The sequence below is a fragment of the Podarcis bocagei genome (genome assembly GCF_964188305.1).
Source record: "Podarcis bocagei genome assembly, chromosome: 9".
NCBI classification, from domain to species: Eukaryota; Metazoa; Chordata; class Lepidosauria; order Squamata; family Lacertidae; genus Podarcis; species Podarcis bocagei.
In genome coordinates, this window is record NC_138134.1 from 22,655,619 (window position 1) to 22,666,469 (window position 10,851).

General features: G+C 42.1%; 1 long non-coding RNA gene across 8 annotated transcripts in view; it reads left to right on the forward strand.

The window, feature by feature from the left end:
• Positions 1-10,554, forward strand: part of LOC308595157 — a 231,853-nt gene extending 221,299 nt beyond the window's left edge. For 6 of the 8 annotated variants that reach the window (XR_014011795.1, XR_014011796.1, XR_014011797.1 and 3 more), the window contains one exon: positions 1,771-3,083. This is a non-coding gene — a long non-coding RNA (uncharacterized lncRNA). Of the gene's footprint in view, positions 1-1,770; positions 3,084-8,962 lie in introns of those variants that run through there. The other 2 variants (XR_014011782.1, XR_014011783.1) reach the window with 1 other exon arrangement.
• The last annotated feature ends 297 nt before the right edge of the window (positions 10,555-10,851 follow it).

The following is a 10,851-nucleotide window of genomic DNA, read 5'->3' on the forward strand; positions in this document are numbered from 1 at the left end:
TTATGCACATATAAACATAGTAACTGTGCATCCACAGACATCTGTAGACATTGGTACATATTTTTACTAATTTTTTTTTACTCATTTTTATGTTAGAAAAGCTACGATTTCGATGCTTTATTTTGTTTTCTAATGGGTCTGTGACCAATAGTCAGTTTGTCTTCATGGTTAGAGTGTTGGCTATGAGCTGAGGGAGAAGGGTTCAAATCCCCACTCAGCCATGAAGCTCACTGGGTGACCTTGGGCCAGTTTCCGTACATCTGGAATTTCCCAGACATATCCAAAATGCTGCAGTCGGCAGCAGTGTCCACGTGGAAATCAGGAAAATACCTGGGAAAATCTGGACATATAGCAGCCCATGTTGGCAGTGTCATTTTTTCCAATCTTTGGCCCCAAAACAAACAAACAAACAAACACCTCAACAACTTTTCTGTCTGGATTTAGACTGTTTGAAATATGGCACACCTAGCCATTTACTTACTCACAGCCTAACCTACCTCAGAGGGTTGTTGTGTGGATGAAATGGGAAGAGGGGAACCATCTACACCATCTTGAGATCCTTGGAAGAAAAAGGTGGTATATAAATGCAATAATAAATTATTAATATAATATAATATAATATAATATAATATAATATAATATAATATGATAACATTTGATTGATCAAAATTCCAGAAATAACAAATGGAACAATGGAAGATTCTTAATGTTTTGGTTCCGCTTTGGAAAGAGGACTAGATAATTTAGAAATCCAACACTGGAGGGTAATTTTGGAAAAGGCAACTCTAACCTCATCTAGCTGCTAATGCTTGCTTCCCCAGATGTTAGAATGGAATCTACTCCCTTCACATTAGTCTTAATAACTAGAATGGTCTGCCTTTAAAGTTGGGGCCTGCTCACTCTCAGCAATTGGTGTCTACTTTTCCTTTTCTTCTCCCTGCCGGTTCAGTTACAATGACACAAATTAGGGAAGCTTATGCTAGCACAAGAGGAAATGCTGATTGCAACTTTTCACATTTAATTAAGTAGGAAAAAATCATAGTAAAATTATGTTGGCACTGTAATATAGAAGACTAGGTTGTCAACGGCAACTGCAGCTTTGATCTTGCTAATTATAGCTATGTGAATGGATTTGCTAATTGTGGGCTGTTTTAATAGGATGTTATAACCTACTAAGTTGTGTGCGTGCTTTTTGGAAGGCAGTGATTTAATGGTAATGTTAGGCGCAAAGAGGTTGGCACCTCTGATCTGCAACAAAGAGGGAAATTGCTCCCTTCCAGTCATGCTAGTTGTATTGAGCAGGTGGGAGCCATGTGGTGTAAGCCAAAGGAAAGTGGGCAACAGGGATGCCATAAAACTGGAAGAAAAATTAAGAAAGACAAAAGCCAATCAAATGAGAACATGATTTACTGATAGCAGTTATATGGGGGGGGGGGTCAGAATCCCCAATGATTTTCTTCAGGGAAAATTGAAACCTACACACCATGATTGCAGTCTGGTAGAACTTCGCATTTTACTCTCCAGGTGTGGAAAGGGTTGAGTCATATCCATGTTGTTCTTTGAATCATTTACTCTGCAGAGCTCCCAGTGATATCTGGGGAAGTATTCCAGAATAATTCAGTGTTTTGAGATTTCGAGTCTGAATGATTGTCTCCAGCATCCTTATTCTTGGGCATCAATCACAACCTCCCTCCCGTCGCCATCTCCGACTCAGTTCAGAAAGACAGTTCGGAAAATGTAAAGTTTTGTTTGCCTTGTTGTCTTTTTCAGAAGTGAGACTGAAAAGAACAAGGCCAGAGGCTGGAGAATCTAAAAGCTATAGAAGGAAACAAATTAGTTCGCTTGCTGGAAGGAGAAGCTCACATCCTGAGCAGAACTGATGAGCTGCCAGCGACTGTCATAATGAAACATATCAATGCCTTCTGGAGGATTATGCCACCGACATCTTTTTCAAAGAGGCTTTTGAAAGACTTTTGAATAGCCAGAGAGGAGACAGATTGTTATTGCCCTCTTGTTCCCCTTTGCCTTGCTAATGTTAATGACCCAGACTTTGCATTTCTCCTCCCCTCTGCAACTCCTCCTCTGCTGAATAATTGAGAATGCATATACCAAGAAATCATGAAGATGTAAGATAGCCAGCACATTAATGATACAACACAATCCTATCACTGGGCTGAATCCGTATGTTCAGAAACAGATAGGGGAAACTTGATAGGCTTCTCAACTCCCAGACTGCCTCCAATCAGCACTGGACTTAGGGCAGTGTAGATGGTTCCCCTGCACAGAGTGCTGAGCAGAAGGGCCTCTCAAATTGAGAAGACCCATAGTTGAGAAGATCCATTTTGGGGTAGCACAAGGCGCCATATTGCAAAAGATTACCAAAGTCGAGGCCTGCTCCAATTTCTAAGGTCTTCCCAGTGTGATTGGGCCTTATAATCTAAAACAGGGTTAGTCAATGACGTGCCCTCCGGATAGGATTGGACTACAAGTCCCATCAGCCTCAGTCTGCAGGGCTGATGGAAGTTGTAGTCCAGCAACATCTGGAGGGCACCAATTGGCTACCGTTGCAAAAGAAAACTTATTTCTGAAGTGAGTTCTGGGATTCACTAAACTTTTCTAGAAACTTACAGGTGGACTCACCTCAGTAACGGAGGAAAAGCTTCACTGAAGGGCAGGTTGTCTACCTCTGTGGACCTTTTCCGTGAGGAAGGGACACTAGTAACTGTAAAGTACACAAGTAGTTTGCACAAAGCAATGATGAGGGCTGCTAAGTCTGGCTAGTGCTGTGAGCAAATTGAGAGGGAGCCCTAGAACACCCCTTAGCTTCCTTTACAGCTTTGTAGGGGGATTGTTGACAGACCAATAAATATAGAGATGGTTTAAGTGACTGTGGCTGACCTTTAATTCCATTTAATATACTGTGATCCACATTTGAATGGGTATTCCTGTTGATTTCATGAGTTGTCCAATGGCCTTTTGAAATGCGTTGGGGAGGAGGGGGTGATTGTTGTGGTTGTTTTATTATGCATTTTGTGTTTTTATATTGTGATTTTATGTTGTAAGTGCCTTGAGACCTACGGGTATATGACGGTATACATATTTAATAAACCAAAACAAATAAATAAATAGCAAAGCAGCAGCAGCAACAACAATAGAGCAGCCTTTTCATTGCTCCACCCATCCCGTCAGGAAGCTTTAACCTGAGTTGTGTACATAATAAGAGTCTACTGGATCAGGCCAATGGCCCAACTAATTCAGCATCCTGTTCGCACAGTGGCCAATCAGATGCCTATGGAAAACCGGCAAGGAGGATCCAGGTACACAAGCTCTCTTCCCTCCTGTGGCTTCCAGCAAATGGTTCTCAAAAGCATCACTTCCTTCAACTGTGAAGACTGAGCATAACCAGCATGCCTTGCAGCTACTGATAGCTTCATCCTCCATGTCCAATCCTCTTTTAAAACCATCCAAGTTGGTGACCATCGTTCCCTCCTATGGAAACAAGTTCCGTAGTTTAACCATGAACTGCATGGTGAAGTACCTTCTCTCACCTGTCCTGAATCTTCCAGCATTCAGCATGTTGACCAACATCCAAGTTGCAGTTAAGGAAAGGGTCTCTTGTGCAGCTTTGGAAAGTTTTGATACAAAGTTGACCTAAGTTGTCAGTAACTGGCAATAATGTCCCTGTTCCCATTACTTCGACAGAAGGTAAATTTGGATTTATATCATGTTCTCCAGCTTATTAGGAAGAGCAGAGTCTAAAGCCCATTTTGATGGATTATACAAATGGATGGTAATGGTAAATCATTCTTTTAGTATCCTTTTAGCATCTGCTGAATAGTGGGATAAAAGTGAGCGTAGGTCTCCCTTTTTTTTTTTACTGTCTCGGGCAGAAGTGGAATAGCAATAAAATAAAGAGGGAAAATGGCACATGGGGCCAGTAAAATGGTAATAAAGATGCTTCTGATCTTGTTAGTCATACTGCAATGCTGGCAGGTTGCTCAAACCAGGCAAAGTGTGCATTCAAACTTTAAACAGTAGCAAAAAGAGGAAAAAATGCAGTACATCTACAATTCAATGTCTCTCGTGCATTTGGTTCTCAGTTTCCTTAGTCCCTATGACATAAGCAAAAATAGAGTTTCTCTCTGTGAACTCCCTTTACCATACATAGAACAACCTTTGGACAAAGATGCAAAATCAGGACCAGGAGGACTCCACTCCTGCAATAGTCATGATGATACAAATGCTTTGGAACTGATCTTTTTCATGTGCACCCTACAAAATCTATATTCAATCATGATATAATTTGATCACAAGATACTATAATCACAGTACCAAATTTAGTATAACCATAGCTTCAGGACCCACGCTATTCTGGTGTCTTGGGACCTGTAGATCAATAACTTCAGGAGGGCACAACATTGCCTACACCTGATGTAGTACATAATATGGTACATAATATATACATATTATTATTAAAAGGTAAAGGGACCCCTGACCATAAGGCCCAGTCGTGACCGACTCTGGGGTTACGGCGCTCATCTCGCTTTATTGGCCGAGGGAGCCGGCGTACAGCTTCCGGGTCATGTGGCCAGCATGACTAAGCCACTTCTGGCAAACCAGAGCAGCACATGGAAACGCCGTTTACCTTCCCGCCAGAACGGTACCTATTTATCTACTTGTACTTCGTGCTTTTGAACTGCTAGGCTGGCAGGAGCAGGGACCGAGCAACGGGAGCTCACCCCGTCACGGGGATTCGAACCGGCAACCTTCTGATCAGCAAGTCCTAGACTCTGTGGTTTAACCCACAGCGCCACCCGCGTCCCACATATTATTATTATTTACATTTAAATCCCACCTTTCCTCCAAGGAGCTCAAGGTGCCAAACATGGTTCTCCCCATCTCCAACTTTACCCTCACAACAATCCTGTGAGGTAGGGCTACACTGAGAGCCAGTGATTGGTTCAAGGTCCCCTGGTGGGCTTCATGACTGAGTGGAATTCCTAATCTTCCTGGTCACAGTCCAACATGCCGACCACTAGTCCAACACACTAATCTCTATAGCACAATAAGATGTCATCATGAGCTCAGTCTTCTTTTTTACCCAGCCAACTTAAATACCAAATGGGAGCATCAAAAATGTTTTCAGTAGACCTGATTCCCGCCCCCGCCAGTGTATCTAAGTGAGAAACTGTTGCACTCTGTTATATTTCACTCTTTAAGATTGATGAAATTGCCCTCTAAACAAGTCACATAGAGCACACAGGACAATGCTTTCCTGGGAGGGAGTTTTCTCACTCATCAAATTTTAGTTGTTTTAATTAGATTTTACCTTTTAGTTTTTTATTTAACGTTAACCATCCATGGCCCTTGGATGACATTATGTATCTCTATGTGTTTTGGCAAAAGGATAAAAAAATCTGACTAACCTAAAATGAGAGACGCCTGATGTGTCATAAGAAATTATAGAAATACCAGGTGTGAAAAATCTGTCCCCACTCCTGCTGCTATTTCCACCTTTCAACACTGGCATTGCTTCATCAGGACACTTATCTACAAAGCGTATACACATTTGTTCCACTGGGGCTCCAAATCACTCTTGAACATACCTTGCGTATTATTAATTAACTGCACACCAGGTTCTATATTCAGAAGCAGAAAGAGCAGTTATGTAATGCAGACCTGAATCATTGTTTGTGCATTACACACAAAATTAATTTTGTTATGCCACAGTGAGCTCATCCTACGCACCACTATTTTTATAGATCAGATGATGGTATCCACAAGCCTGCGGTCAGTTTGGGATGCTAAAGGCCAAAGTACACATGACGCCACAGTGTGGCATCAGCAATGGCAAATATGGGTTTGTTTTTTTGAAAAGCAGGTGCATGGGGCCCAATCCAGACTGGGATCCTGATGTATATGCATGTGTAATTAGCTCCTTGTGGACAGACACCTTTCCCTTTGGATTACCAAAATGTGTTAAATTGTTCATACCCACATTGCAGTGGGGTAGAGTGCTGTCGTTCATTTGGCTTCCCAACACTGAGGTCACTACTGGTAACCAAGATGGGGAAGGAGCAAGATGGCAGAGAGGTTGTTGTGGTGCAGGCGCAGTATTAGGCGTGTCAGATTGCCTCTGCCACTGTGTCCACACCATGCGGACCTCCTTGCCCCCTTGCTTCTCCTCTCTCTCTCTTGGTTACTTGCAGCCACCTCCATGTTGGGAAGCCAGTTGAGCAACACAACCTTGCTCTCCCCCACTGACCATTACTGCCATTTTGAGTCACCCGATATTATCTTAAGCCTTATGTTTTGCCCAGTTCTTCTTCTTACATTCCCAAGCTATTAGAACACCAAAATATGTTCTCCGCGTTGCAACTGTTAACAGTCTCAAGGAAGTCATGCAACAAAAAATTACATTGTGTAAGTCATGATCCACAACAGTTTCTTTAGTAAAACTACGGCAGCAGGTATAAATCAATATCCGACTTCCCTTACATTTTGTGATCACTTCTTCTTAGAACAGGGGAATGTCGCATCTAGATTTCGTTAACGCCATCTCTCTTTGCCTCCATAAACACTGAGGCTCCTTAGAAGCTTTTCAGGGTTCCTTGATGAGGAAACCAGCAATGGTAGACAAACATCCCATAAAATCAGCTCATCCTGTGAGATGACCAGTCAGTCCACCCCAGCAACAAAAAGGAAAGGTGCTGACTCAAGAAGATGGGAACGATTGTGTATGGGGGAACAGAAACACTCATAGAGAATAGCTGATAGGTGCTCAGGAGGAATGGTGAGGAGCTGCAGCCACTACCCCAACTGCTAAATGAGGGGGCACCTCTCTCAACCCAGTGGTTGACCTGCCCATCTAGTGGGTGAGTAGGTGGCACACCTCTCATTTGAATTATATGAAGATGTGCATGCAAGTATGTTGTCAATGAGTGCGTGTTGTGTGTACATTGTGAAGGTCTGTGCTGTTTGTGATCCAGTCTGAATACTACCCACTTTCCATTTTTTGCACTAGCCAGAGATGCAATAAAACACTCTTATTGTGACTTGGAAACTAATTTGGGGCATTGTCAAGCACTTGTCAGGAGATAATGTTTGGTTGGTGGGATGACTTGTTGGACCATGAGTTGTGCAGGTCTGGTATAGTTAAGGATGGCCACAGGATTTCCTGGGTCTGGAACCCTGTATGTGGACTGCCCCATTTATACTTCCTCCCAAAACAATCTATTGGCAAGAACTGCTGCTTATGTGCATATATTAGCTTAGCTGAGCCTATCTTACAAGGCTGTTGCAAGACTGAAAACAGGGAGAGGAGGATAATGTACACACCTTTGAGCTTCTGCAGGGAAAAGCAAGATCAAATATGTGGCGTCATCCACAGATGAAAAATAGACATGTGCAAAGCCAGAAAAAAACAAAACCCTGCCCTGGCTTGATAGTCCTGATATTTACAGCAAAACACCCACACCAGCCCTGATAAATAACAAGCAAAACATACTCTTCATTGTGCACAGTTTTACAACTTTAGTGTCCAAAGTTAGTACGACTTTAGGGTCACCAACAACCAGATATATAGACACACATGTCACCTTTTTCAGGTTCATCAGCTGTTCTTGATACACAAAGGATAAACGATGAGGATAAAATTAGAGTCATCAAGTGGGAAATGAATTAGGAACACTTTGTGATTGATGGGTAGCCTGACTTGTTTTGCTTACATTTTTCTTCCTAACATTCCTGCATGAGAGTCCATCCCCTCCTGTAAGAGATTGCACTCCTGCATAAAAAAACAGTACAAGAAGAAAAGCCCCTAGGGCAATCTGACAGAGGCTGTTAACTTGGGGAAAAGCAAAGCTGTCCTCCCTGCTTCTCGTTTTGTTTCAGCCCATGTCACTTTATCTGTTCCTACCGTTATCTAGGCTTTTTAATGCAATTGCTTTCCTATCTTGTTGAATTATGAAAATTCACTTACCGGCAGGATCTCATATTGGAGCCTTTTATCAAAGTTGTATTAGCCACGTTTAATGTATTGACATCAGATTACAACAGAGTAAATTATTTGTTGATTAAAGACTAACAATGAGACACCTCCAGAATGATAAAACATTTCGGCGTCTTTGATCAAAGAACTGTCCCGGTTTTGGATGCAGAGATCTTGAAGTGTTTTTGTGTGTGACAATGGCATATACAAGGAGTGCTCCTGCCACTGCTGTGAAAAGTTTTTTGGAGGGGGCGAGAGGCAGCCTTAAGATGTATGGAATTCCTCAGAGAAACGTCCACTTATCAAAATTCACTCTCCTCAGAATTTCTCGTATGTTCCTCCCAAAGCTTTCAACTCACCTTGAAATGTTGCTTCAGGCAAAATTTGGCTGTACGTCTTCCTCTTGGTATGGCAAATATTGAACACCGTGGGGAGACTTTCTTTACCAGCTCCAGGCTCCCAGTTGGACACGCAATGCTGACATGAAAGAAGAGATAGCAAGAAAAGGACAACAATTGCAGATTGGTCTATTGGAAAAAGAAAAATCCAAAACCAGCTGTAACATAATACTTTTATTAGGGCCAAATTTTAAAAAATAAAATAAATGAATGGATCACAAAGCCATGAGCCGGTTCATCTCTTGCTTGTGGGCATCCCATAGGCATTGGTTTGGCTATTGTGAGAACATGTTCCTGGACTAGAGAGTCCTTTGGTCTGATCTACAGCAGGGCTCTTCTTGTGTTCATTTTCAAATTCACCAACTTTCCTTAAGACTGGAGGTTAAGATCACAGGCTCCATCAAAGCCTATGGAGGCAAAGAAGCAGTAGGTACCCAGCTGTTGAAAATATAAAAGCCAGAAGTGTTTCATATCTGTAGATCTCCTTTTCTATATTACAGGTAGGGATGGATGTGCAGAAACTTCCTGAGAAATGGTACCAATCTAACCAAAATTCTTTCCCGCCTCCTCATAGGTCAGAAACTCTGCAGCTGCTACCAAAATCTGGACACTGTAGGAAGCACCTCATGGATGGGGTAAGAGCAAAGTATTTTAGGGGGCCAAGAGAATACTCAAATTAATGCATTGTATAACTCCTCTAAAATGAATTGTGCAAACTGGCCAAAGATATCATTTTCTTATTCAAGTTGTTTCTGGTTACCTTCAGTGTGGCTGTCTTGTTGCTTGATGCCTGATTCTACCTTGTGCTTATTTTCTTTTTGGATCTGTACAAGGTACAGTGTAACCTGCTTCTCAGTCTTGGTCTTACAAACACCGCCTAAACTAGGCCAACCCTAAACATTGCTTAATCTAGGCGTTAGTAGCCAATATGGCATGCTTCAGGTGTTGTTGAACTACAACACCCATAATCTAGGGAAGCTCTGCAGGTATAAATCGATGGCCAGTGCCTCCTCGCGTCCCAGCTGCAGTTTCCAGACCAACATCAAGGACAGCCCCAGGTAGAATGCATTACGGTAGTCCAACCTCAAGGTTACCAATGCATGAGCTGCAGTGGCCATACTATCTATCTCTGTCCAGGAATAGCTGCAGCCAAGGCACCAGCAAAAGACGGTAAAAGCCACTCATAGTCACTGCTGGCACGTCTGCTTCCAGTGATACAGGTGAAGCCAGAAGCATCACCAAGTTCTGTACCTGCTCCTTTGGGAGGCATGCAATCCCATCCAGATCAGGCATACTGCTCATTTCCTGGACCTTGGAACCACCTCCCCACAGGGTTCTGTCTTCTCAAGGTTCAGCTTCTGTTTATTAGCCCTTTAGTTTATTAGCCCAGGCAGTCATTCTAAAGATGCACAAGCACACCTGAGTAAGATATAACAGCATATCGGTGGCACAACACTCCAGTTCCCCTAAAAACCAATCCCAGTAGCTTCATATAATAGAAACAGACAACCTAATAATAATAGAAATCTATGGGAGCAATAGCAATAGAACAAAGCCAGGTAATATACTTTTACGTTTTTAGAAACCCAAAGGCTGTGACCAGTGATGCTGGCTAATTCACAAGTGGTTTGGGACTACAATGGAGGGTGTTTGTTTCGTTAATTGTTTCATCGTGAAAGTTAATGGAAGATGATTGCATTTCTAGATTTTATCAAGGTTTCCTACCTTGACAAGCAGGGAAAGATGCACGCAGCACTGAATAACAATTAGCTTTGTATTTAAACTCTGTGCTGTGGCTCTGCTAGTTTTAGGATTTCCATGACAGCTGCGAAACATAAAAATGCAGCTGCACAAAGTGAAGAATTAGTCTAATCTATATGGACGAATATGTTTGATATAAGGACTTGTAGAAAGGGTGCTAAGTTTAGTTTTACTGGAAAGTGTTTCAATGCATGTTAGCAGGCTTTAATAGTAGGGGTGTTTTGACACACAGGCACACACCCTCTCTCCACTTGTGCAGCGATAGCAGGTTCTATGTTTCAAAAATAGGATAAGAACTAATGATTTGTTGCACATATTTGTAAGTGGCAATAAATGTATAAAATTATATGAATTATTATACTTGAAAATTGATTCCACTCTCCACTCTTTATTACCTTCTTATTTTTACATACCAAAGATGAATGGAAAGGGTGCCTTTTCATCTGAAAAGCAAGAATGAACAAGAAATTGGGTGGAAAAAAGAATCTGAGTTAAATATTCAGGCTGCATATACACTAACCCAGGGGTCAGCAAACTATTTCAGCAGGGGGCTGATCCATTGTCCCTCAGGCATTGTGGGGGGCAGGACTATTTAGGAAGGGGGAAAATGAATGAATTCCTATGCCTCACAAATAACCCAAAGGTACATTTTAAATAAAAGGACACATTCTACTCATGTAAAAACACGATGATTCCCGGACC